This window comes from Aotus nancymaae, unplaced genomic scaffold (assembly GCF_030222135.1).
Source record: "Aotus nancymaae isolate 86718 unplaced genomic scaffold, 86718_ANA_hifiasm-v0.15.2.pri h1tg000062l, whole genome shotgun sequence".
In the NCBI taxonomy this organism is placed as follows: Eukaryota; Metazoa; Chordata; class Mammalia; order Primates; family Aotidae; genus Aotus; species Aotus nancymaae.
The window spans coordinates 13,876,352-13,901,871 of NW_026988476.1; positions in this window are offsets into that span (position 1 = coordinate 13,876,352).

Genomic DNA, 25,520 nt, shown 5'->3' on the forward strand with positions numbered 1-25,520 from the left:
ACATACATGTATCGTGTCTCCAGGAGGGCTGGGATTTGTGCAAGGTTCTGAGTAACATGCTACCACAGGAAGGTGGAGGTCCTGCTCAGCCCTAGAGACAGACACACACATACAAACACACACACAGAAACCTTAGACACACAACTGGTAGTGTCGAGCCAAAGACTTAGCAGTATGAGGAGGGCACTGAACCCACCCATGCTCCAAAGAAGGAGAGGCCTTTCCCTGATCCACACGTGCATTCTCCCTCCTTCTCCCCCAAACCTGCCTCCTCCTCAAGCCCACGCATTATTACATAGAATACGATTAGGCAGCGCTCTCAGGTTACAGAATTGTCAACGATGCTCTCGTTAAAACAACAGCACAGTCAAACAGACAGCATGCTAGCATGTGAAATGCGATCAGTTCTTTCAGACACGGCTCATGATGAATGGAACCACACAAGGACGACTGCAGCTATGCTGCGCCCCGAGCCGAACTGGGAGAATGGCTACCTACCAAAGTGCTGCACACTCTCATTTCACCCTCAGAGGCAGAAAAGAGGACTGCAAAGGACTCACGGGTCTCCCATGCTCTCCGCAAAGGACTCCCATTCCTCCTGCGGACCAAAGGTAACAACAAAAGCAGCTTTTTATTTGTAGAGCACACAACTTTTGGAAAATACACAGCTAAAACTGTCCCCGCTTTAAGTGCTTTACAGCACTTAAAGCGGGGACAGTTTTAGCTGTGTAATTTGAAAAACTTGCCTCTAAGTGCATAGATGATGAAGTTCGAATGGGGGAACTGTGTCCACTTGCGTTGAGCATTCTTTCAGTGAGAAAGGATTTGGTTACATTTTGACTCTTTAGCACTGATTCTCATTCTTGTCAATCAACTGTGAAATTTCTGTGTTAATTTCTAGCAGAGGTAATAGAGTTAGTCCAAAATCATAGGTGTATATAAGTCCAGGTGGACAAGTATGCCCAGAATCCCAGGCACTGAGCTGAAAAGGGGATCATTTCCCAGTGGGCCTCACGTCCCACAGAAACCACTGTGCAAAAGTCGAGAAACAGATACAGAAAGTGACTGGCCTAAGGCTTGTCACTTGAATGTGAGTGGCTGAATGAGTGGCGGATGGTTGGAAATGAAATCCAAATCCCCTGACCTCTAACTTCAGAGGGTGCAGTGCCTCACCAATGACCGATTTTAGAGTTAAACGTCTTAGCAAGAGCTTTACTGCACTGAAGTCACCCTGAAAAGACATTAGCTTCCATCCTCACAGTCATTGTCCCCTGGTCTCTAATGAGAGTTTGCCCAGTTAAAGTTGCAACATTGGGTTTAACGTGAGAGATCTTGACTTTCAGCCTGTAACTTTTGAAAAGGGTCGATGTACTTAGGGCTTCCTGCTACAAAGTAAGAGTCAAGGACCCTCTTCCGCAAAGAGGAGCTGGCCTTAGTGGGAAATGGAGAATGGGCTCCTTTAAATCACCGCTCTGTCACCAATCATTAAGAAAACTTTCCAAGAACATACATGTATCGTGTCTCCAGAAGGGCTGGGATTTGTGCAAGGTTCTGAGTAACATGCTACCACAGGAAGGTGGAGGTCCTGCTCAGCCCTAGAGACAGACACACACATGCAAACACACACACAGAAACCTTAGACACACAACTGGTAGTGTCGAGCCAAAGACTTAGCAGTATGAGGAGGGCACTGAACCCACCCATGCTCCAAAGAAGGAGAGGCCTTTCCCTGATCCACACGTGCATTCTCCCTCCTTCTCCCCCAAACCTGCCTCCTCCTCAAGCCCACGCATTATTACATAGAATACGATTAGGCAGCGCTCTCAGGTTACAGAATTGTCAACGATGCTCTCGTTAAAACAACAGCACAGTCAAACAGACAGCATGCTAGCATGTGAAATGCGATCAGTTCTTTCAGACACGGCTCATGATGAATGGAGCCACAGAAGGAGGACTGCAGCTATGCTGCGCCCCGAGCCGAACTGGGAGAATGGCTACCTACCAAAGTGCTGCACACTCTCATTTCACCCTCAGAGGCAGAAAAGAGGCGTGCAAAGGACTCACCCGTCTCCCATGCCCGCCGCAAAGGATTCCCATTCCTCCTGCGGACCAAAGGTAACAACAAAAGCAGCTTTTTATTTGTAGAGCACACAACTTTTGGAAAATACACAGCTAAAACTGTCCCCACTTTAAGTGCTTTACAGCACTTAAAGCGGGGACAGTTTTAGCTGTGTAATTTGAAAAACTTGCCTCTAAGTGCATAGATGATGAAGTTCGAATGGGGGAACTGTGTCCACTTGCGTTGAGCATTCTTTCAGTGAGAAAGGATTTGGTTACATTTTGACTCTTTAGCACTGATTCTCATTCTTGTCAATCAACTGTGAAATTTCTGTGTTAATTTCTAGCAGAGGTAATAGAGTTAGTCCAAAATCATAGGTGTATATAAGTCCAGGTGGACAAGTATGCCCAGAATCCCAGGCACTGAGCTGAAAAGGGGATCATTTCCCAGTGGGCCTCACGTCCCACAGAAACCGCTGTGCAAAAGTCGAGAAACAGATACAGAAAGTGACTGGCCTAAGGCTTGTCACTTGAATGTGAGTGGCTGAATGAGTGGCGGATGGTTGGAAATGAAATCCAAATCCCCTGACCTCTAACTTCAGAGGGTGCAGTGCCTCCCCAATGACCGATTTTAGAGTTAAACGTCTTAGCAAGAGCTTTACTGCACTGAAGTCACCCTGAAAAGACATTAGCTTCCATCCTCACAGTCATTGCCCCCTGGTCTCTAATGAGAGTTTGCCCAGTTAAAGTTGCAACATTGGGTTTAACGTGAGAGATCTTGACTTTCAGCCTGTAACTTTTGAAAAGGGTCGATGTACTTAGGGCTTCCTGCTACAAAGTAAGAGTCAAGGACCCTCTTCCGCAAAGAGGAGCTGGCCTTAGTGGGAAATGGAGAATGAGCTCCTTTAAATCACCGCTCTGTCACCAATCATTAAGAAAACTTTCCAAGAACATACATGTATCGTGTCTCCAGGAGGGCTGGGATTTGTGCAAGGTTCTGAGTAACATGCTACCACAGGAAGGTGGAGGTCCTGCTCAGCCCTAGAGACAGACACACACATGCAAACACACACACAGAAACCTTAGACACACAACTGGTAGTGTCGAGCCAAAGACTTAGCAGTATGAGGAGGGCACTGAACCCACCCATGCTCCAAAGAAGGAGAGGCCTTTCCCTGATCCACACGTGCATTCTCCCTCCTTCTCCCCCAAACCTGCCTCCTCCTCAAGCCCACGCATTATTACATAGAATACGATTAGGCAGCGCTCTCAGGTTACAGAATTGTCAACGATGCTCTCGTTAAAACAACAGCACAGTCAAACAGACAGCATGCTAGCATGTGAAATGCGATCAGTTCTTTCAGACACGGCTCATGATGAATGGAGCCACACAAGGAGGACTGCAGCTATGCTGCGCCCCGAGCCGAACTGGGAGAATGGCTACCTACCAAAGTGCTGCACACTCTCATTTCACCCTCAGAGGCAGAAAAGAGGCCTGCAAAGGACTCACGGGTCTCCCATGCTCTCCGCAAAGGACTCCCATTCCTCCTGCGGACCAAAGGTAACAACAAAAGCAGCTTTTTATTCGTAGAGCACACAACTTTTGGAAAATACACAGCTAAAACTGTCCCCGCTTTAAGTGCTTTACAGCACTTAAAGCGGGGACAGTTTTAGCTGTGTAATTTGAAAAACTTGCCTCTAAGTGCATAGATGATGAAGTTCGAATGGGGGAACTGTGTCCACTTGCGTTGCGCATTCTTTCAGTGAGAAAGGATTTGGTTACATTTTGACTCTTTAGCACTGATTCTCATTCTTGTCAATCAACTGTGAAATTTCTGTGTTAATTTCTAGCAGAGGTAATAGAGTTAGTCCAAAATCATAGGTGTATATAAGTCCAGGTGGACAAGTATGCCCAGAATCCCAGGCACTGAGCTGAAAAGGGGATCATTTCCCAGTGGGCCTCACGTCCCACAGAAACCGCTGTGCAAAAGTCGAGAAACAGATACAGAAAGTGACTGGCCTAAGGCTTGTCACTTGAATGTGAGTGGCTGAATGAGTGGCGGATGGTTGGAAATGAAATCCAAATCCCCTGACCTCTAACTTCAGAGGGTGCAGTGCCTCCCCAATGCCCGATTTTAGAGTTAAACGTCTTAGCAAGAGCTTTACTGCACTGAAGTCACCCTGAAAAGACATTAGCTTCCATCCGCACAGTCATTGCCCCCTGGTCTCTAATGAGAGTTTGCCCAGTTAAAGTTGCAACATTGGGTTTAACGTGAGAGATCTTGACTTTCAGCCTGTAACTTTTGAAAAGGGTCGATGTACTTAGGGCTTCCTGCTACAAAGTAAGAGTCAAGGACCCTCTTCCGCAAAGAGGAGCTGGCCTTAGTGGGAAATGGAGAATGAGCTCCTTTAAATCACCGCTCTGTCACCAATCATTAAGAAAACTTTCCAAGAACATACATGTATCGTGTCTCCAGGAGGGCTGGGATTTGTGCAAGGTTCTGAGTAACATGCTACCACAGGAAGGTGGAGGTCCTGCTCAGCCCTAGAGACAGACACACACATGCAAACACACACACAGAAACCTTAGACACACAACTGGTAGTGTCGAGCCAAAGACTTAGCAGTATGAGGAGGGCACTGAACCCACCCATGCTCCAAAGAAGGAGAGGCCTTTCCCTGATCCACACGTGCATTCTCCCTCCTTCTCCCCCAAACCTGCCTCCTCCTCAAGCCCACGCATTATTACATAGAATACGATTAGGCAGCGCTCTCAGGTTACAGAATTGTCAACGATGCTCTCGTTAAAACAACAGCACAGTCAAACAGACAGCATGCTAGCATGTGAAATGCGATCAGTTCTTTCAGACACGGCTCATGATGAATGGAGCCACAGAAGTAGGACTGCAGCTATGCTGCGCCCCGAGCCGAACTGGGAGAATGGCTACCTACCAAAGTGCTGCACACTCTCATTTCACCCTCAGAGGCAGAAAAGAGGACTGCAAAGGACTCACGGGTCTCCCATGCTCTCCGCAAAGGACTCCCATTCCTCCTGCGGACCAAAGGTAACAACAAAAGCAGCTTTTTATTTGTAGAGCACACAACTTTTGGAAAATACACAGCTAAAACTGTCCCCGCTTTAAGTGCTGTAAAGCACTTAAAGATAAGTGCATAGATGATGAAGTTCGAATGGGGGAACTGTGTCCACTTGCGTTGAGCATTCTTTCAGTGAGAAAGGATTTGGTTACATTTTGACTCTTTAGCACTGATTCTCATTCTTGTCAATCAACTGTGAAATTTCTGTGTTAATTTCTAGCAGAGGTAATAGAGTTAGTCCAAAATCATAGGTGTATATAAGTCCAGGTGGACAAGTATGCCCAGAATCCCAGGCACTGAGCTGAAAAGGGGATCATTTCCCAGTGGGCCTCACGTCCCACAGAAACCGCTGTGCAAAAGTCGAGAAACAGATACAGAAAGTGACTGGCCTAAGGCTTGTCACTTGAATGTGAGTGGCTGAATGAGTGGCGGATGGTTGGAAATGAAATCCAAATCCCCTGACCTCTAATTTCAGAGGGTGCAGTGCCTCCCCAATGCCCGATTTTAGAGTTAAACGTCTTAGCAAGAGCTTTACTGCACTGAAGTCACCCTGAAAAGACATTAGCTTCCATCCGCACAGTCATTGCCCCCTGGTCCCTAATGAGAGTTTCCCAGTTAAAGTTGCAACACTGGGTTTAACGTGAGAGATCTTGACTTTCAGCCTGTAACTTTTGAAAAGGGTCGATGTACTTAGGGCTTCCTGCTACAAAGTAAGAGTCAAGGACCCTCTTCCGCAAAGAGGAGCTGGCCTTAGTGGGAAATGGAGAATGAGCTCCTTTAAATCACCACTCTGTCACCAATCATTAAGAAAACTTTCCAAGAACATACATGTATCGTGTCTCCAGGAGGGCTGGAATTTGTGCAAGATTCTGAGTAACATGCTACCACAGGAAGGTGGAGGTCCTGCTCAGCCCTAGAGACAGACACACACATGCAAACACACACACAGAAACCTTAGACACACAACTGGTAGTGTCGAGCCAAAGACTTAGCAGTATGAGGAGGGCACTGAACCCACCCATGCTCCAAAGAAGGAGAGGCCTTTCCCTGATCCACACGTGCATTCTCCCTCCTTCTCCCCCAAACCTGCCTCCTCCTCAAGCCCACGCATTAGTACATAGAATACGATTAGGCAGCGCTCTCAGGTTACAGAATTGTCAACGATGCTCTCGTTAAAACAACAGCACAGTCAAACAGACAGCATGCTAGCATGTGAAATGCGATCAGTTCTTTCAGACACGGCTCATGATGAATGGAGCCACACAAGGAGGACTGCAGCTATGCTGCGCCCCGAGCCGAACTGGGAGAATGGCTACCTACCAAAGTGCTGCACACTCTCATTTCACCCTCAGAGGCAGAAAAGAGGACTGCAAAGGACTCACGGGTCTCCCATGCTCTCCGCAAAGGACTCCCATTCCTCCTGCGGACCAAAGGTAACAACAAAAGCAGCTTTTTATTTGTAGAGCACACAACTTTTGGAAAATACACAGCTAAAACTGTACCCGCTTTAAGTGCTAGCACTTAAAGCGGGGACAGTTTTAGCTGTGTAATTTGAAAAACTTGCCTCTAAGTGCATAGATGATGAAGTTCGAATGGGGGAACTGTGTCCACTTGCGTTGAGCATTCTTTCAGTGAGAAAGGATTTGGTTACATTTTGACTCTTTAGCACTGATTCTCATTCTTGTCAATCAACTGTGAAATTTCTGTGTTAATTTCTAGCAGAGGTAATAGAGTTAGTCCAAAATCATAGGTGTATATAAGTCCAGGTGGACAAGTATGCCCAGAATCCCAGGCACTGAGCTGAAAAGGGGATCATTTCCCAGTGGGCCTCACGTCCCACAGAAACCGCTGTGCAAAAGTCGAGAAACAGATACAGAAAGTGACTGGCCTAAGGCTTGTCACTTGAATGTGAGTGGCTGAATGAGTGGCGGATGGTTGGAAATGAAATCCAAATCCTCTGACCTCTAATTTCAGAGGGTGCAGTGCCTCCCCAATGCCCGATTTTAGAGTTAAACATCTTAGCAAGAGCTTTACTGCACTGAAGTCACCCTGAAAAGACATTAGCTTCCATCCGCACAGTCATTGCCCCCTGGTCTCGAATGAGAGTTTGCCCAGTTAAAGTTGCAACATTGGGTTTAACGTGAGAGATCTTGACTTTCAGCCTGTAACTTTTGAAAAGGGTCGATGTACTTAGGGCTTCCTGCTACAAAGTAAGAGCCAAGGACCCTCTTCCGCAAAGAGGAGCTGGCCTTAGTGGGAAATGGAGAATGAGCTCCTTTAAATCACCGCTCTGTCACCAATCATTAAGGAAACTTTCCAAGAACATACATGTATCGTGTCTCCAGGAGGGCTGGGATTTGTGCAAGGTTCTGAGTAACATGCTACCACAGGAAGGTGGAGGTCCTGCTCAGCCCTAGAGACAGACACACACATGCAAACACACACACAGAAACCTTAGACACACAACTGGTAGTGTCGAGCCAAAGACTTAGCAGTATGAGGAGGGCACTGAACCCACCCATGCTCCAAAGAAGGAGAGGCCTTTCCCTGATCCACACGTGCATTCTCCCTCCTTCTCCCCCAAACCTGCCTCCTCCTCAAGCCCACGCATTATTACATAGAATACGATTAGGCAGCGCTCTCAGGTTACAGAATTGTCAACGATGCTCTCGTTAAAACAACAGCACAGTCAAACAGACAGCATGCTAGCATGTGAAATGCGATCAGTTCTTTCAGACACGGCTCATGATGAATGGAGCCACACAAGGACGACTGCAGCTATGCTGCGCCCCGAGCCGAACTGGGAGAATGGCTACCTACCAAAGTGCTGCACACTCTCATTTCACCCTCAGAGGCAGAAAAGAGGACTGCAAAGGACTCACGGGTCTCCCATGCTCTCCGCAAAGGACTCCCATTCCTCCTGCGGACCAAAGGTAACAACAAAAGCAGCTTTTTATTTGTAGAGCACACAACTTTTGGAAAATACACAGCTAAAACTGTCCCCGCTTTAAGTGCTTTACAGCACTTAAAGCGGGGACAGTTTTAGCTGTGTAATTTGAAAAACTTGCCTCTAAGTGCATAGATGATGAAGTTCGAATGGGGGAACTGTGTCCACTTGCGTTGAGCATTCTTTCAGTGAGAAAGGATTTGGTTACATTTTGACTCTTTAGCACTGATTCTCATTCTTGTCAATCAACTGTGAAATTTCTGTGTTAATTTCTAGCAGAGGTAATAGAGTTAGTCCAAAATCATAGGTGTATATAAGTCCAGGAGGACAAGTATGCCCAGAATCCCAGGCACTGAGCTGAAAAGGGGATCATTTCCCAGTGGGCCTCACGTCCCACAGAAACCGCTGTGCAAAAGTCGAGAAACAGATACAGAAAGTGACTGGCCTAAGGCTTGTCACTTGAATGTGAGTGGCTGAATGAGTGGCGGATGGTTGGAAATGAAATCCAAATCCCCTGACCTCTAACTTCAGAGGGTGCGGTGCCTGCCCAATGCCCGATTTTAGAGTTAAACATCTTAGCAAGAGCTTTACTGCACTGAAGTCACCCTGAAAAGACATTAGCTTCCATCCGCACAGTCATTGCCCCCTGGTCTCTAATGAGAGTTTGCCCAGTTAAAGTTGCAACATTGGGTTTAACGTGAGAGATCTTGACTTTCAGCCTGTAACTTTTGAAAAGGGTCGATGTACTTAGGGCTTCCTGCTACAAAGTAAGAGTCAAGGACCCTCTTCCGCAAAGAGGAGCTGGCCTTAGTGGGAAATGGAGAATGAGCTCCTTTAAATCACCGCTCTGTCACCAATCATTAAGAAAACTTTCCAAGAACATACATGTATCGTGTCTCCAGGAGGGCTGGGATTTGTGCAAGGTTCTGAGTAACATGCTACCACAGGAAGGTGGAGGTCCTGCTCAGCCCTAGAGACAGACACACACATGCAAACACACACACAGAAACCTTAGACACACAACTGGTAGTGTCGAGCCAAAGACTTAGCAGTATGAGGAGGGCACTGAACCCACCCATGCTCCAAAGAAGGAGAGGCCTTTCCCTGATCCACACGTGCATTCTCCCTCCTTCTCCCCCAAACCTGCCTCCTCCTCAAGCCCACGCATTATTACATAGAATACGATTAGGCAGCGCTCTCAGGTTACAGAATTGTCAACGATGCTCTCATTAAAACAACAGCACAGTCAAACAGACAGCATGCTAGCATGTGAAATGCGATCAGTTCTTTCAGACACGGCTCATGATGAATGGAGCCACACAAGGAGGACTGCAGCTATGCTGCGCCCCGAGCTGAACTGGGAGAATGGCTACCTACCAAAGTGCTGCACACTCTCATTTCACCCTCAGAGGCAGAAAAGGGGACTGCAAAGGACTCACGGGTCTCCCATGCTCTCCGCAAAGGACTCCCATTCCTCCTGCGGACCAAAGGTCACAACAAAAGCAGCTTTTTATTTGTAGAGCACACAACTTTTGGAAAATACACAGCTAAAACTGTCCCCGCTTTAAGTGCTTTACAGCACTTAAAGTGCTTTACAGCACTTAAAGCGGGGACAGTTTTAGCTGTGTAATTTGAAAAACTTGCCTCTAAGTGCATAGATGATGAAGTTCGAATGGGGGAACTGTGTCCACTTGCGTTGAGCATTCTTTCAGTGAGAAAGGATTTGGTTACATTTTGACTCTTTAGCACTGATTCTCATTCTTGTCAATCAACTGTGAAATTTCTATGTTAATTTCTAGCAGAGGTAATAGAGTTAGTCCAAAATCATAGGTGTATATAAGTCCAGGTGGACAAGTATGCCCAGAATCCCAGGCACTGAGCTGAAAAGGGGATCATTTCCCAGTGGGCCTCACGTCCCACAGAAACCGCTGTGCAAAAGTCGAGAAGCAGATACAGAAAGTGACTGGCCTAAGGCTTGTCACTTGAATGTGAGTGGCTGAATGAGTGGCGGATGGTTGGAAATGAAATCCAAATCCCCTGACCTCTAACTTCAGAGGGTGCAGTGCCTCCCCCATGCCCGATTTTAGAGTTAAACGTCTTAGCAAGAGCTTTACTGCACTGAAGTCACCCTGAAAAGACATTAGCTTCCATCCGCACAGTCATTGCCCCCTGGTCTCTAATGAGAGTTTGCCCAGTTAAAGTTGCAACATTGGGTTTAACGTGAGAGATCTTGACTTTCAGCCTGTAACTTTTGAAAAGGGTCGATGTACTTAGGGCTTCCTGCTACAAAGTAAGAGTCAAGGACCCTCTTCCGCAAAGAGGAGCTGGCCTTAGTGGGAAATGGAGAATGAGCTCCTTTAAATCACCACTCTGTCACCAATCATTAAGAAAACTTTCCAAGAACATACATGTATCGTGTCTCCAGGAGGGCTGGAATTTGTGCAAGATTCTGAGTAACATGCTACCACAGGAAGGTGGAGGTCCTGCTCAGCCCTAGAGACAGACACACACATGCAAACACACACACAGAAACCTTAGACACACAACTGGTAGTGTCGAGCCAAAGACTTAGCAGTATGAGGAGGGCACTGAACCCACCCATGCTCCAAAGAAGGAGAGGCCTTTCCCTGATCCACACGTGCATTCTCCCTCCTTCTCCCCCAAACCTGCCTCCTCCTCAAGCCCACGCATTAGTACATAGAATACGATTAGGCAGCGCTCTCAGGTTACAGAATTCTCAACGATGCTCTCGTTAAAACAACAGCACAGTCAAACAGACAGCATGCTAGCATGTGAAATGCGATCAGTTCTTTCAGACACGGCTCATGATGAATGGAGCCACACAAGGAGGACTGCAGCTATGCTGCGCCCCGAGCCGAACTGGGAGAATGGCTACCTACCAAAGTGCTGCACACTCTCATTTCACCCTCAGAGGCAGAAAAGAGGACTGCAAAGGACTCACGGGTCTCCCATGCTCTCCGCAAAGGACTCCCATTCCTCCTGCGGACCAAAGGTAACAACAAAAGCAGCTTTTTATTTGTAGAGCACACAACTTTAGGAAAATACACAGCTAAAACTGTACCCGCTTTAAGTGCTAGCACTTAAAGCGGGGACAGTTTTAGCTGTGTAATTTGAAAAACTTGCCTCTAAGTGCATAGATGATGAAGTTCGAATGGGGGAACTGTGTCCACTTGCGTTGAGCATTCTTTCAGTGAGAAAGGATTTGGTTACATTTTGACTCTTTAGCACTGATTCTCATTCTTGTCAATCAACTGTGAAATTTCTGTGTTAATTTCTAGCAGAGGTAATAGAGTTAGTCCAAAATCATAGGTGTATATAAGTCCAGGTGGACAAGTAGGCCCAGAATCCCAGGCACTGAGCTGAAAAGGGGATCATTTCCCAGTGGGCCTCACGTCCCACAGAAACCGCTGTGCAAAAGTCGAGAAACAGATACAGAAAGTGACTGGCCTAAGGCTTGTCACTTGAATGTGAGTGGCTGAATGAGTGGCGGATGGTTGGAAATGAAATCCAAATCCTCTGACCTCTAATTTCAGAGGGTGCAGTGCCTCCCCAATGCCCGATTTTAGAGTTAAACATCTTAGCAAGAGCTTTACTGCACTGAAGTCACCCTGAAAAGACATTAGCTTCCATCCGCACAGTCATTGCCCCCTGGTCTCGAATGAGAGTTTGCCCAGTTAAAGTTGCAACATTGGGTTTAACGTGAGAGATCTTGACTTTCAGCCTGTAACTTTTGAAAAGGGTCGATGTACTTAGGGCTTCCTGCTACAAAGTAAGAGCCAAGGACCCTCTTCCGCAAAGAGGAGCTGGCCTTAGTGGGAAATGGAGAATGAGCTCCTTTAAATCACCGCTCTGTCACCAATCATTAAGAAAACTTTCCAAGAACATACATGTATCGTGTCTCCAGGAGGGCTGGGATTTGTGCAAGGTTCTGAGTAACATGCTACCACAGGAAGGTGGAGGTCCTGCTCAGCCCTAGAGACAGACACACACATGCAAACACACACACAGAAACCTTAGACACACAACTGGTAGTGTCGAGCCAAAGACTTAGCAGTATGAGGAGGGCACTGAACCCACCCATGCTCCAAAGAAGGAGAGGCCTTTCCCTGATCCACACGTGCATTCTCCCTCCTTCTCCCCCAAACCTGCCTCCTCCTCAAGCCCACGCATTATTACATAGAATACGATTAGGCAGCGCTCTCAGGTTACAGAATTGTCAACGATGCTCTCGTTAAAACAACAGCACAGTCAAACAGACAGCATGCTAGCATGTGAAATGCGATCAGTTCTTTCAGACACGGCTCATGATGAATGGAGCCACACAAGGACGACTGCAGCTATGCTGCGCCCCGAGCCGAACTGGGAGAATGGCTACCTACCAAAGTGCTGCACACTCTCATTTCACCCTCAGAGGCAGAAAAGAGGACTGCAAAGGACTCACGGGTCTCCCATGCTCTCCGCAAAGGACTCCCATTCCTCCTGCGGACCAAAGGTAACAACAAAAGCAGCTTTTTATTTGTAGAGCACACAACTTTTGGAAAATACACAGCTAAAACTGTCCCCGCTTTAAGTGCTTTACAACACTTAAAGCGGGGACAGTTTTAGCTGTGTAATTTGAAAAACTTGCCTCTAAGTGCATAGATGATGAAGTTCGAATGGGGGAACTGTGTCCACTTGCGTTGAGCATTCTTTCAGTGAGAAAGGATTTGGTTACATTTTGACTCTTTAGCACTGATTCTCATTCTTGTCAATCAACTGTGAAATTTCTGTGTTAATTTCTAGCAGAGGTAATAGAGTTAGTCCAAAATCATAGGTGTATATAAGTCCAGGAGGACAAGTATGCCCAGAATCCCAGGCACTGAGCTGAAAAGGGGATCATTTCCCAGTGGGCCTCACGTCCCACAGAAACCGCTGTGCAAAAGTCGAGAAACAGATACAGAAAGTGACTGGCCTAAGGCTTGTCACTTGAATGTGAGTGGCTGAATGAGTGGCGGATGGTTGGAAATGAAATCCAAATCCCCTGACCTCTAACTTCAGAGGGTGCGGTGCCTGCCCAATGCCCGATTTTAGAGTTAAACATCTTAGCAAGAGCTTTACTGCACTGAAGTCACCCTGAAAAGACATTAGCTTCCATCCGCACAGTCATTGCCCCCTGGTCTCTAATGAGAGTTTGCCCAGTTAAAGTTGCAACATTGGGTTTAACGTGAGAGATCTTGACTTTCAGCCTGTAACTTTTGAAAAGGGTCGATGTACTTAGGGCTTCCTGCTACAAAGTAAGAGTCAAGGACCCTCTTCCGCAAAGAGGAGCTGGCCTTAGTGGGAAATGGAGAATGAGCTCCTTTAAATCACCGCTCTGTCACCAATCATTAAGAAAACTTTCCAAGAACATACATGTATCGTGTCTCCAGGAGGGCTGGGATTTGTGCAAGGTTCTGAGTAACATGCTACCACAGGAAGGTGGAGGTCCTGCTCAGCCCTAGAGACAGACACACACATGCAAACACACACACAGAAACCTTAGACACACAACTGGTAGTGTCGAGCCAAAGACTTAGCAGTATGAGGAGGGCACTGAACCCACCCATGCTCCAAAGAAGGAGAGGCCTTTCCCTGATCCACACGTGCATTCTCCCTCCTTCTCCCCCAAACCTGCCTCCTCCTCAAGCCCACGCATTATTACATAGAATACGATTAGGCAGCGCTCTCAGGTTACAGAATTGTCAACGATGCTCTCATTAAAACAACAGCACAGTCAAACAGACAGCATGCTAGCATGTGAAATGCGATCAGTTCTTTCAGACACGGCTCATGATGAATGGAGCCACACAAGGAGGACTGCAGCTATGCTGCGCCCCGAGCTGAACTGGGAGAATGGCTACCTACCAAAGTGCTGCACACTCTCATTTCACCCTCAGAGGCAGAAAAGGGGACTGCAAAGGACTCACGGGTCTCCCATGCTCTCCGCAAAGGACTCCCATTCCTCCTGCGGACCAAAGGTCACAACAAAAGCAGCTTTTTATTTGTAGAGCACACAACTTTTGGAAAATACACAGCTAAAACTGTCCCCGCTTTAAGTGCTTTACAGCACTTAAAGCGGGGACAGTTTTAGCTGTGTAATTTGAAAAACTTGCCTCTAAGTGCATAGATGATGAAGTTCGAATGGGGGAACTGTGTCCACTTGCGTTGAGCATTCTTTCAGTGAGAAAGGATTTGGTTACATTTTGACTCTTTAGCACTGATTCTCATTCTTGTCAATCAACTGTGAAATTTCTATGTTAATTTCTAGCAGAGGTAATAGAGTTAGTACAAAATCATAGGTGTATATAAGTCCAGGTGGACAAGTATGCCCAGAATCCCAGGCACTGAGCTGAAAAGGGGATCATTTCCCAGTGGGCCTCACGTATCACAGAAACCGCTGTGCAAAAGTCGAGAAGCAGATACAGAAAGTGACTGGCCTAAGGCTTGTCACTTGAATGTGAGTGGCTGAATGAGTGGCGGATGGTTGGAAATGAAATCCAAATCCCCTGACCTCTAACTTCAGAGGGTGCAGTGCCTCCCCCATGCCCGATTTTAGAGTTAAACGTCTTAGCAAGAGCTTTACTGCACTGAAGTCACCCTGAAAAGAAATTAGCTTCCATCCGCACAGTCATTGCCCCCTGGTCTCTAATGAGAGTTTGCCCAGTTAAAGTTGCAACATTGGGTTTAACGTGAGAGATCTTGACTTTCAGCCTGTAACTTTTGAAAAGGGTCGATGTACTTAGGGCTTCCTGCTACAAAGTAAGAGTCAAGGACCCTCTTCCGCAAAGAGGAGCTGGCCTTAGTGGGAAATGGAGAATGAGCTCCTTTAAATCACCACTCTGTCACCAATCATTAAGAAAACTTTCCAAGAACATACATGTATCGTGTCTCCAGGAGGGCTGGAATTTGTGCAAGATTCTGAGTAACATGCTACCACAGGAAGGTGGAGGTCCTGCTCAGCCCTAGAGACAGACACACACATGCAAACACACACACAGAAACCTTAGACACACAACTGGTAGTGTCGAGCCAAAGACTTAGCAGTATGAGGAGGGCACTGAACCCACCCATGCTCCAAAGAAGGAGAGGCCTTTCCCTGATCCACACGTGCATTCTCCCTCCTTCTCCCCCAAACCTGCCTCCTCCTCAAGCCCACGCATTATTACATAGAATACGATTAGGCAGCGAGCTCAGGTTACAGAATTCTCAACGATGCTCTCGTTAAAACAACAGCACAGTCAAACAGACAGCATGCTAGCATGTGAAATGCGATCAGTTCTTTCAGACACGGCTCATGATGAATGGAGCCACACAAGGAGGACTGCAGCTATGCTGCGCCCCGAGCCGAACTGGGAGAATGGCTACCTACCAAAGTGCTGCACACTCTCATTTCACCCTCAGAGGCAGAAAAGAGGACTGCAAAGGACTCACGGGTCTCCCATGCTCTCCGCAAAGGACTCCCATTCCTCCTGCGGACCAAAGGTAACAACAAAAGCAGCTTTTTATTTGTAGAGCACACAACTTTAGGAAAATACACAGCTAAAACTGTACCCGCTTTAAGTGCTAGCACTTAAAGCGGGGACAGTTTTAGCTGTGTAATTTGAAAAACTTGCCTCTAAGTGCATAGATGATGAAGTTCGAATGGGGGAACTGTGTCCACTTGCGTTGAGCATTCTTTCAGTGAGAAAGGATTTGGTTACATTTTGACTCTTTAGCACTGATTCTCATTCTTGTCAATCAACTGTGAAATTTCTGTGTTAATTTCTAGCAGAGGTAATAGAGTTAGTCCAAAATCATAGGTGTATATAAGTCCAGGTGGACAAGTAGGCCCAGAATCCCAGGCACTGAGCTGAAAAGGGGATCATTTCCCAGTGGGCCTCACGTCCCACAGAAACCGCTGTGCAAAAGTCGAGAAACAGATACAGAAAGTGACTGGCCTAAGGCTTGTCACTTGAATGTGAGTGGCTGAATGAGTGGCGGATGGTTGGAAATGAAATCCAAATCCTCTGACCTCTAATTTCAGAGGGTGCAGTGCCTCCCCAATGCCCGATTTTAGAGTTAAACATCTTAGCAAGAGCTTTACTGCACTGAAGTCACCCTGAAAAGACATTAGCTTCCATCCGCACAGTCATTGCCCCCTGGTCTCGAATGAGAGTTTGCCCAGTTAAAGTTGCAACATTGGGTTTAACGTGAGAGATCTTGACTTTCAGCCTGTAACTTTTGAAAAGGGTCGATGTACTTAGGGCTTCCTGCTACAAAGTAAGAGCCAAGGACCCTCTTCCGCAAAGAGGAGCTGGCCTTAGTGGGAAATGGAGAATGAGCTCCTTTAAATCACCGCTCTGTCACCAATCATTAAGAAAACTTTCCAAGAACATACATGTATCGTGTCTCCAGGAGGGCTGGGATTTGTGCAAGGTTCTGAGTAACATGCTACCACAGGAAGGTGGAGGTCCTGCTCAGCCCTAGAGACAGACACACACATGCAAACACACACACAGAAACCTTAGACACACAACTGGTAGTGTCGAGCCAAAGACTTAGCAGTATGAGGAGGGCACTGAACCCACCCATGCTCCAAAGAAGGAGAGGCCTTTCCCTGATCCACACGTGCATTCTCCCTCCTTCTCCCCCAAACCTGCCTCCTCCTCAAGCCCACGCATTATTACATAGAATACGATTAGGCAGCGCTCTCAGGTTACAGAATTGTCAACGATGCTCTCGTTAAAACAACAGCACAGTCAAACAGACAGCATGCTAGCATGTGAAATGCGATCAGTTCTTTCAGACACGGCTCATGATGAATGGAGCCACACAAGGACGACTGCAGCTATGCTGCGCCCCGAGCCGAACTGGGAGAATGGCTACCTACCAAAGTGCTGCACACTCTCATTTCACCCTCAGAGGCAGAAAAGAGGACTGCAAAGGACTCACGGGTCTCCCATGCTCTCCGCAAAGGACTCCCATTCCTCCTGCGGACCAAAGGTCACAACAAAAGCAGCTTTTTATTTGTAGAGCACACAACTTTTGGAAAATACACAGCTAAAACTGTCCCCGCTTTAAGTGCTTTACAGCACTTAAAGCGGGGACAGTTTTAGCTGTGTAATTTGAAAAACTTGCCTCTAAGTGCATAGATGATGAAGTTCGAATGGGGGAACTGTGTCCACTTGCGTTGAGCATTCTTTCAGTGAGAAAGGATTTGGTTACATTTTGACTCTTTAGCACTGATTCTCATTCTTGTCAATCAACTGTGAAATTTCTATGTTAATTTCTAGCAGAGGTAATAGAGTTAGTCCAAAATCATAGGTGTATATAAGTCCAGGTGGACAAGTATGCCCAGAATCCCAGGCACTGAGCTGAAAAGGGGATCATTTCCCAGTGGGCCTCACGTATCACAGAAACCGCTGTGCAAAAGTCGAGAAGCAGATACAGAAAGTGACTGGCCTAAGGCTTGTCACTTGAATGTGAGTGGCTGAATGAGTGGCGGATGGTTGGAAATGAAATCCAAATCCCCTGACCTCTAACTTCAGAGGGTGCAGTGCCTCCCCCATGCCCGATTTTAGAGTTAAACGTCTTAGCAAGAGCTTTACTGCACTGAAGTCACCCTGAAAAGACATTAGCTTCCATCCGCACAGTCATTGCCCCCTGGTCTCTAATGAGAGTTTGCCCAGTTAAAGTTGCAACATTGGGTTTAACGTGAGAGATCTTGACTTTCAGCCTGTAACTTTTGAAAAGGGTCGATGTACTTAGGGCTTCCTGCTACAAAGTAAGAGTCAAGGACCCTCTTCCGCAAAGAGGAGCTGGCCTTAGTGGGAAATGGAGAATGAGCTCCTTTAAATCACCGCTCTGTCACCAATCATTAAGAAAACTTTCCAAGAACATACATGTATCGTGTCTCCAGGAGGGCTGGGATTTGTGCAAGGTTCTGAGTAACATGCTACCACAGGAAGGTGGAGGTCCTGCTCAGCCCTAGAGACAGACACACACATGCAAACACACACACAGAAACCTTAGACACACAACTGGTAGTGTCGAGCCAAAGACTTAGCAGTATGAGGAGGGCACTGAACCCACCCATGCTCCAAAGAAGGAGAGGCCTTTCCCTGATCCACACGTGCATTCTCCCTCCTTCTCCCCCAAACCTGCCTCCTCCTCAAGCCCACGCATTAGTACATAGAATACGATTAGGCAGCGCTCTCAGGTTACAGAATTGTCAACGATGCTCTCGTTAAAACAACAGCACAGTCAAACAGACAGCATGCTAGCATGTGAAATGCGATCAGTTCTTTCAGACACGGCTCATGATGAATGGAGCCACACAAGGAGGACTGCAGCTATGCTGCGCCCCGAGCCGAACTGGGAGAATGGCTACCTACCAAAGTGCTGCACACTCTCATTTCACCCTCAGAGGCAGAAAACAGGCCTGCAAAGGACTCACGGGTCTCCCATGCTCTCCGCAAAGGACTCCCATTCCTCCTGCGGACCAAAGGTAACAACAAAAGCAGCTTTTTATTTGTAGAGCACACAACTTTTGGAAAATACACAGCTAAAACTGTCCCCGCTTTAAGTGCTTTACAGCACTTAAAGCGGGGACAGTTTTAGCTGTGTAATTTGAAAAACTTGCCTCTAAGTGCATAGATGATGAAGTTCGAATGGGGGAACTGTGTCCACTTGCGTTGAGCATTCTTTCAGTGAGAAAGGATTTGGTTACATTTTGACTCTTTAGCACTGATTCTCATTCTTGTCAATCAACTGTGAAATTTCTGTGTTAATTTCTAGCAGAGGTAATAGAGTTAGTCCAAAATCATAGGTGTATATAAGTCCAGGTGGACAAGTAGGCCCAGAATCCCAGGCACTGAGCTGAAAAGGGGATCATTTCCCAGTGGGCCTCACGTCCCACAGAAACCGCTGTGCAAAAGTCGAGAAACAGATACAGAAAGTGACTGGCCTAAGGCTTGTCACTTGAATGTGAGTGGCTGAATGAGTGGCGGATGGTTGGAAATGAAATCCAAATCCCCTGACCTCTAATTTCAGAGGGTGCAGTGCCTCCCCCATGCCCGATTTTAGAGTTAAACGTCTTAGCAAGAGCTTTACTGCACTGAAGTCACCCTGAAAAGACATTAGCTTCCATCCGCACAGTCATTGCCCCCTGGTCTCTAATGAGAGTATGCCCAGTTAAAGTTGCAACATTGGGTTTAACGTGAGAGATTTTGACTTTCAGCCTGTAACTTTTGAAAAGGGTCGATGTACTTAGGGCTTCCTGCTACAAAGTAAGAGTCAAGGACCCTCTTCCGCAAAGAGGAGCTGGCCTTAGTGGGAAATGGAGAATGAGCTCCTTTAAATCACCGCTCTGTCACCAATCATTAAGAAAACTTTCCAAGAACATACATGTATCGTGTCTCCAGGAGGGCTGGGATTTGTGCAAGGTTCTGAGTAACATGCTACCACAGGAAGGTGGAGGTCCTGCTCAGCCCTAGAGACAGACACACACATGCAAACACACACACAGAAACCTTAGACACACAACTGGTAGTGTCGAGCCAAAGACTTAGCAGTATGAGGAGGGCACTGAACCCACCCATGCTCCAAAGAAGGAGAGGCCTTTCCCTGATCCACACGTGCATTCTCCCTCCTTCTCCCCCAAACCTGCCTCCTCCTCAAGCCCACGCATTATTACATAGAATACGATTAGGCAGCGCTCTCAGGTTACAGAATTGTCAACGATGCTCTCGTTAAAACAACAGCACAGTCAAACAGACAGCATGCTAGCATGTGAAATGCGATCAGTTCTTTCAGACACGGCTCATGATGAATGGAGCCACACAAGGAGGACTGCAGCTATGCTGCGCCCCGAGCCGAACTGGGAGAATGGCTACCTACCAAAGTGCTGCACACTCTCATTTCACCCTCAGAGGCAGAAAAGAGGACTGCAAAGGACTCACGGGTCTCCCATGCTCTCCGCAAAGGACTCCCATTCCTCCTGCGGACCAAAGGTAACAACAAAAGCAGCTTTTTATTTGTAGAGCACACAACTTTTGGAAAATACACAGCTAAAACTGTCCCCACTTTAAGTGCTTTACAGCACTTAAAGTGGGGACAGTTTTAGCTGTGTAATTTGAAAAACTTGCCTCTAAGTGCATAGATGATGAAGTTCGAATGGGGGAACTGTGTCCACTTGCGTTGAGCATTCTTTCAGTGAGAAAGGATTTGGTTACATTTTGACTCTTTAGCACTGATTCTCATTCTTGTCAATCAACTGTGAAATTTCTGTGTGAATTTCTAGCAGAGGTAATAGAGTTAGTCCAAAATCATAGGTGTATATAAGTCCAGGTGGACAAGTATGCCCAGAATCCCAGGCACTGAGCTGAAAAGGGGATCATTTCCCAGTGGGCCTCACGTCCCACAGAAACCACTGTGCAAAAGTCGAGAAACAGATACAGAAAGTGACTGGCCTAAGGCTTGTCACTTGAATGTGAGTGGCTGAATGAGTGGCGGATGGTTGGAAATGAAATCCAAATACCCTGACCTCTAACCTCAGAGGGTGCAGTGCCTCCCCAATGCCCGATTTTAGAGTTAAACGTCTTAGCAAGAGCTTTACTGCACTGAAGTCACCCTGAAAAGACATTAGCTTCCATCCGCACAGTCATTGCCCCCTGGTCTCTAATGAGAGTTTGCCCAGTTAAAGTTGCAACATTGGGTTTAACGTGAGAGATCTTGACTTTCAGCCTGTAACTTTTGAAAAGGGTCGATGTACTTAGGGCTTCCTGCTACAAAGTAAGAGCCAAGGACCCTCTTCCGCAAAGAGGAGCTGGCCTTAGTGGGAAATGGAGAATGAGCTCCTTTAAATCACCGCTCTGTCACCAATCATTAAGAAAACTTTCCAAGAACATACATGTATCGTGTCTCCAGGAGGGCTGGGATTTGTGCAAGGTTCTGAGTAACATGCTACCACAGGAAGGTGGAGGTCCTGCTCAGCCCTAGAGACAGACACACACATGCAAACACACACACAGAAACCTTAGACACACAACTGGTAGTGTCGAGCCAAAGACTTAGCAGTATGAGGAGGGCACTGAACCCACCCATGCTCCAAAGAAGGAGAGGCCTTTCCCTGATCCACACGTGCATTCTCCCTCCTTCTCCCCCAAACCTGCCTCCTCCTCAAGCCCACGCATTATTACATAGAATACGATTAGGCAGCGCTCTCAGGTTACAGAATTGTCAACGATGCTCTCGTTAAAACAACAGCACAGTCAAACAGACAGCATGCTAGCATGTGAAATGCGATCAGTTCTTTCAGACACGGCTCATGATGAATGGAGCCACACAAGGACGACTGCAGCTATGCTGCGCCCCGAGCCGAACTGGGAGAATGGCTACCTACCAAAGTGCTGCACACTCTCATTTCACCCTCAGAGGCAGAAAAGAGGACTGCAAAGGACTCACGGGTCTCCCATGCTCTCCGCAAAGGACTCCCATTCCTCCTGCGGACCAAAGGTCACAACAAAAGCAGCTTTTTATTTGTAGAGCACACAACTTTTGGAAAATACACAGCTAAAACTGTCCCCGCTTTAAGTGCTTTACAGCACTTAAAGCGGGGACAGTTTTAGCTGTGTAATTTGAAAAACTTGCCTCTAAGTGCATAGATGATGAAGTTCGAATGGGGGAACTGTGTCCACTTGCGTTGAGCATTCTTTCAGTGAGAAAGGATTTGGTTACATTTTGACTCTTTAGCACTGATTCTCATTCTTGTCAATCAACTGTGAAATTTCTGTGTTAATTTCTAGCAGAGGTAATAGAGTTAGTCCAAAATCATAGGTGTATATAAGTCCAGGTGGACAAGTAGGCCCAGAATCCCAGGCACTGAGCTGAAAAGGGGATCATTTCCCAGTGGGCCTCACGTCCCACAGAAACCGCTGTGCAAAAGTCGAGAAACAGATACAGAAAGTGACTGGCCTAAGGCTTGTCACTTGAATGTGAGTGGCTGAATGAGTGGCGGATCATTGGAAATGAAATCCAAATCCTCTGACCTCTAATTTCAGAGGGTGCAGTGCCTCCCCCATGCCCGATTTTAGAGTTAAACGTCTTAGCAAGAGCTTTACTGCACTGAAGTCACCCTGAAAAGACATTAGCTTCCATCCGCACAGTCATTGCCCCCTGGTCTCTAATGAGAGTTTGCCCAGTTAAAGTTGCAACATTGGGTTTAACGTGAGAGATTTTGACTTTCAGCCTGTAACTTTTGAAAAGGGTCGATGTACTTAGGGCTTCCTGCTACAAAGTAAGAGTCAAGGACCCTCTTCCGCAAAGAGGAGCTGGCCTTAGTGGGAAATGGAGAATGAGCTCCTTTAAATCACCGCTCTGTCACCAATCATTAAGAAAACTTTCCAAGAACATACATGTATCGTGTCTCCAGGAGGGCTGGGATTTGTGCAAGGTTCTGAGTAACATGCTACCACAGGAAGGTGGAGGTCCTGCTCAGCCCTAGAGACAGACACACACATGCAAACACACACACAGAAACCTTAGACACACAACTGGTAGTGTCGAGCCAAAGACTTAGCAGTATGAGGAGGGCACTGAACCCACCCATGCTCCAAAGAAGGAGAGGCCTTTCCCTGATCCACACGTGCATTCTCCCTCCTTCTCCCCCAAACCTGCCTCCTCCTCAAGCCCACGCATTATTACATAGAATACGATTAGGCAGCCCTCTCAGGTTACAGAATTGTCAACGATGCTCTCGTTAAAACAACAGCACAGTCAAACAGACAGCATGCTAGCATGTGAAATGCGATCAGTTCTTTCAGACACGGCTCATGATGAATGGAGCCACACAAGGAGGACTGCAGCTATGCTGCGCCCCGAGCCGAACTGGGAGAATGGCTACCTACCAAAGTGCTGCACACTCTCATTTCACCCTCAGAGGCAGAAAAGAGGACTGCAAAGGATTCACGGGTCTCCCATGCTCTCCGCAAAGGACTCCCATTCCTCCTGCGGACCAAAGGTAACAACAAAAGCAGCTTTTTATTTGTAGAGCACACAACTTTTGGAAAATACACAGCTAAAACTGTCCCCGCTTTAAGTGCTTTACAGCACTTAAAGCGGGGACAGTTTTAGCTGTGTAATTTGAAAAACTTGCCTCTAAGTGCATAGATGATGAAGTTCGAATGGGGGAACTGTGTCCACTTGCGTTGAGCATTCTTTCAGTGAGAAAGGATTTGGTTACATTTTGACTCTTTAGCACTGATTCTCATTCTTGTCAATCAACTGTGAAATTTCTGTGTTAATTTCTAGCAGAGGTAATAGAGTTAGTCCAAAATCATAGGTGTATATAAGTCCAGGTGGACAAGTATGCCCAGAATCCCAGGCACTGAGCTGAAAAGGGGATCATTTCCCAGTGGGCCTCACGTCCCACAGAAACCGCTGTGCAAAAGTCGAGAAACAGATACAGAAAGTGACTGGCCTAAGGCTTGTCACTTGAATGTGAGTGGCTGAATGAGTGGCGGATGGTTGGAAATGAAATCCAAATCCCCTGACCTCTAATTTCAGAGGGTGCAGTGCCTCCCCCATGCCCGATTTTAGAGTTAAACGTCTTAGCAAGAGCTTTACTGCACTGAAGTCACCCTGAAAAGACATTAGCTTCCATCCGCACAGTCATTGCCCCCTGGTCTCTAATGAGAGTTTGCCCAGTTAAAGTTGCAACATTGGGTTTAACGTGAGAGATTTTGACTTTCAGCCTGTAACTTTTGAAAAGGGTCGATGTACTTAGGGCTTCCTGCTACAAAGTAAGAGTCAAGGACCCTCTTCCGCAAAGAGGAGCTGGCCTTAGTGGGAAATGGAGAATGAGCTCCTTTAAATCACCGCTCTGTCACCAATCATTAAGAAAACTTTCCAAGAACATACATGTATCGTGTCTCCAGGAGGGCTGGGATTTGTGCAAGGTTCTGAGTAACATGCTACCACAGGAAGGTGGAGGTCCTGCTCAGCCCTAGAGACAGACACACACATGCAAACACACACACAGAAACCTTAGACACACAACTGGTAGTGTCGAGCCAAAGACTTAGCAGTATGAGGAGGGCACTGAACCCACCCATGCTCCAAAGAAGGAGAGGCCTTTCCCTGATCCACACGTGCATTCTCCCTCCTTCTCCCCCAAACCTGCCTCCTCCTCAAGCCCACGCATTATTACATAGAATACGATTAGGCAGCGCTCTCAGGTTACAGAATTGTCAACGATGCTCTCGTTAAAACAACAGCACAGTCAAACAGACAGCATGCTAGCATGTGAAATGCGATCAGTTCTTTCAGACACGGCTCATGATGAATGGAGCCACACAAGGAGGACTGCAGCTATGCTGCGCCCCGAGCCGAACTGGGAGAATGGCTACCTACCAAAGTGCTGCACACTCTCATTTCACCCTCAGAGGCAGAAAAGAGGACTGCAAAGGACTCACGGGTCTCCCATGCTCTCCGCAAAGGACTCCCATTCCTCCTGCGGACCAAAGGTCACAACAAAAGCAGCTTTTTATTTGTAGAGCACACAACTTTTGGAAAATACACAGCTAAAACTGTCCCCGCTTTAAGTGCTTTACAGCACTTAAAGTACAGCACTTTAAGTGCTGTAAAGCACTTAAAGCGGGGACATTTTTAGCTGTGTAATATGAAAAACTTGCCTCTAAGTGCATAGATGATGAAGTTCGAATGGGGGAACTGTGTCCACTTGCGTTGAGCATTCTTTCAGTGAGAAAGGATTTGGTTACATTTTGACTCTTTAGCACTGATTCTCATTCTTGTCAATCAACTGTGAAATTTCTGTGTTAATTTCTAGCAGAGGTAATAGAGTTAGTCCAAAATCATAGGTGTATATAAGTCCAGGTGGACAAGTATGCCCAGAATCCCAGGCACTGAGCTGAAAAGGGGATCATTTCCCAGTGGGCCTCACGTCCCACAGAAACCGCTGTGCAAAAGTCGAGAAACAGATACAGAAAGTGACTGGCCTAAGGCTTGTCACTTGAATGTGAGTGGCTGAATGAGTGGCGGATCGTTGGAAATGAAATCCAAATCCCCTGACCTCTAACTTCAGAGGGTGCAGTGCCTCCCCCATGCCCGATTTTAGAGTTAAACGTCTTAGCAAGAGCTTTACTGCACTGAAGTCACCCTGAAAAGACATTAGCTTCCATCCGCACAGTCATTGCCCCCTGGTCTCTAATGAGAGTTTGCCCAGTTAAAGTTGCAACATTGGGTTTAACGTGAGAGATCTTGACTTTCAGCCTGTAACTTTTGAAAAGGGTCGATGTACTTAGGGCTTCCTGCTACAAAGTAAGAGTCAAGGACCCTCTTCCGCAAAGAGGAGCTGGCCTTAGTGGGAAATGGAGAATGAGCT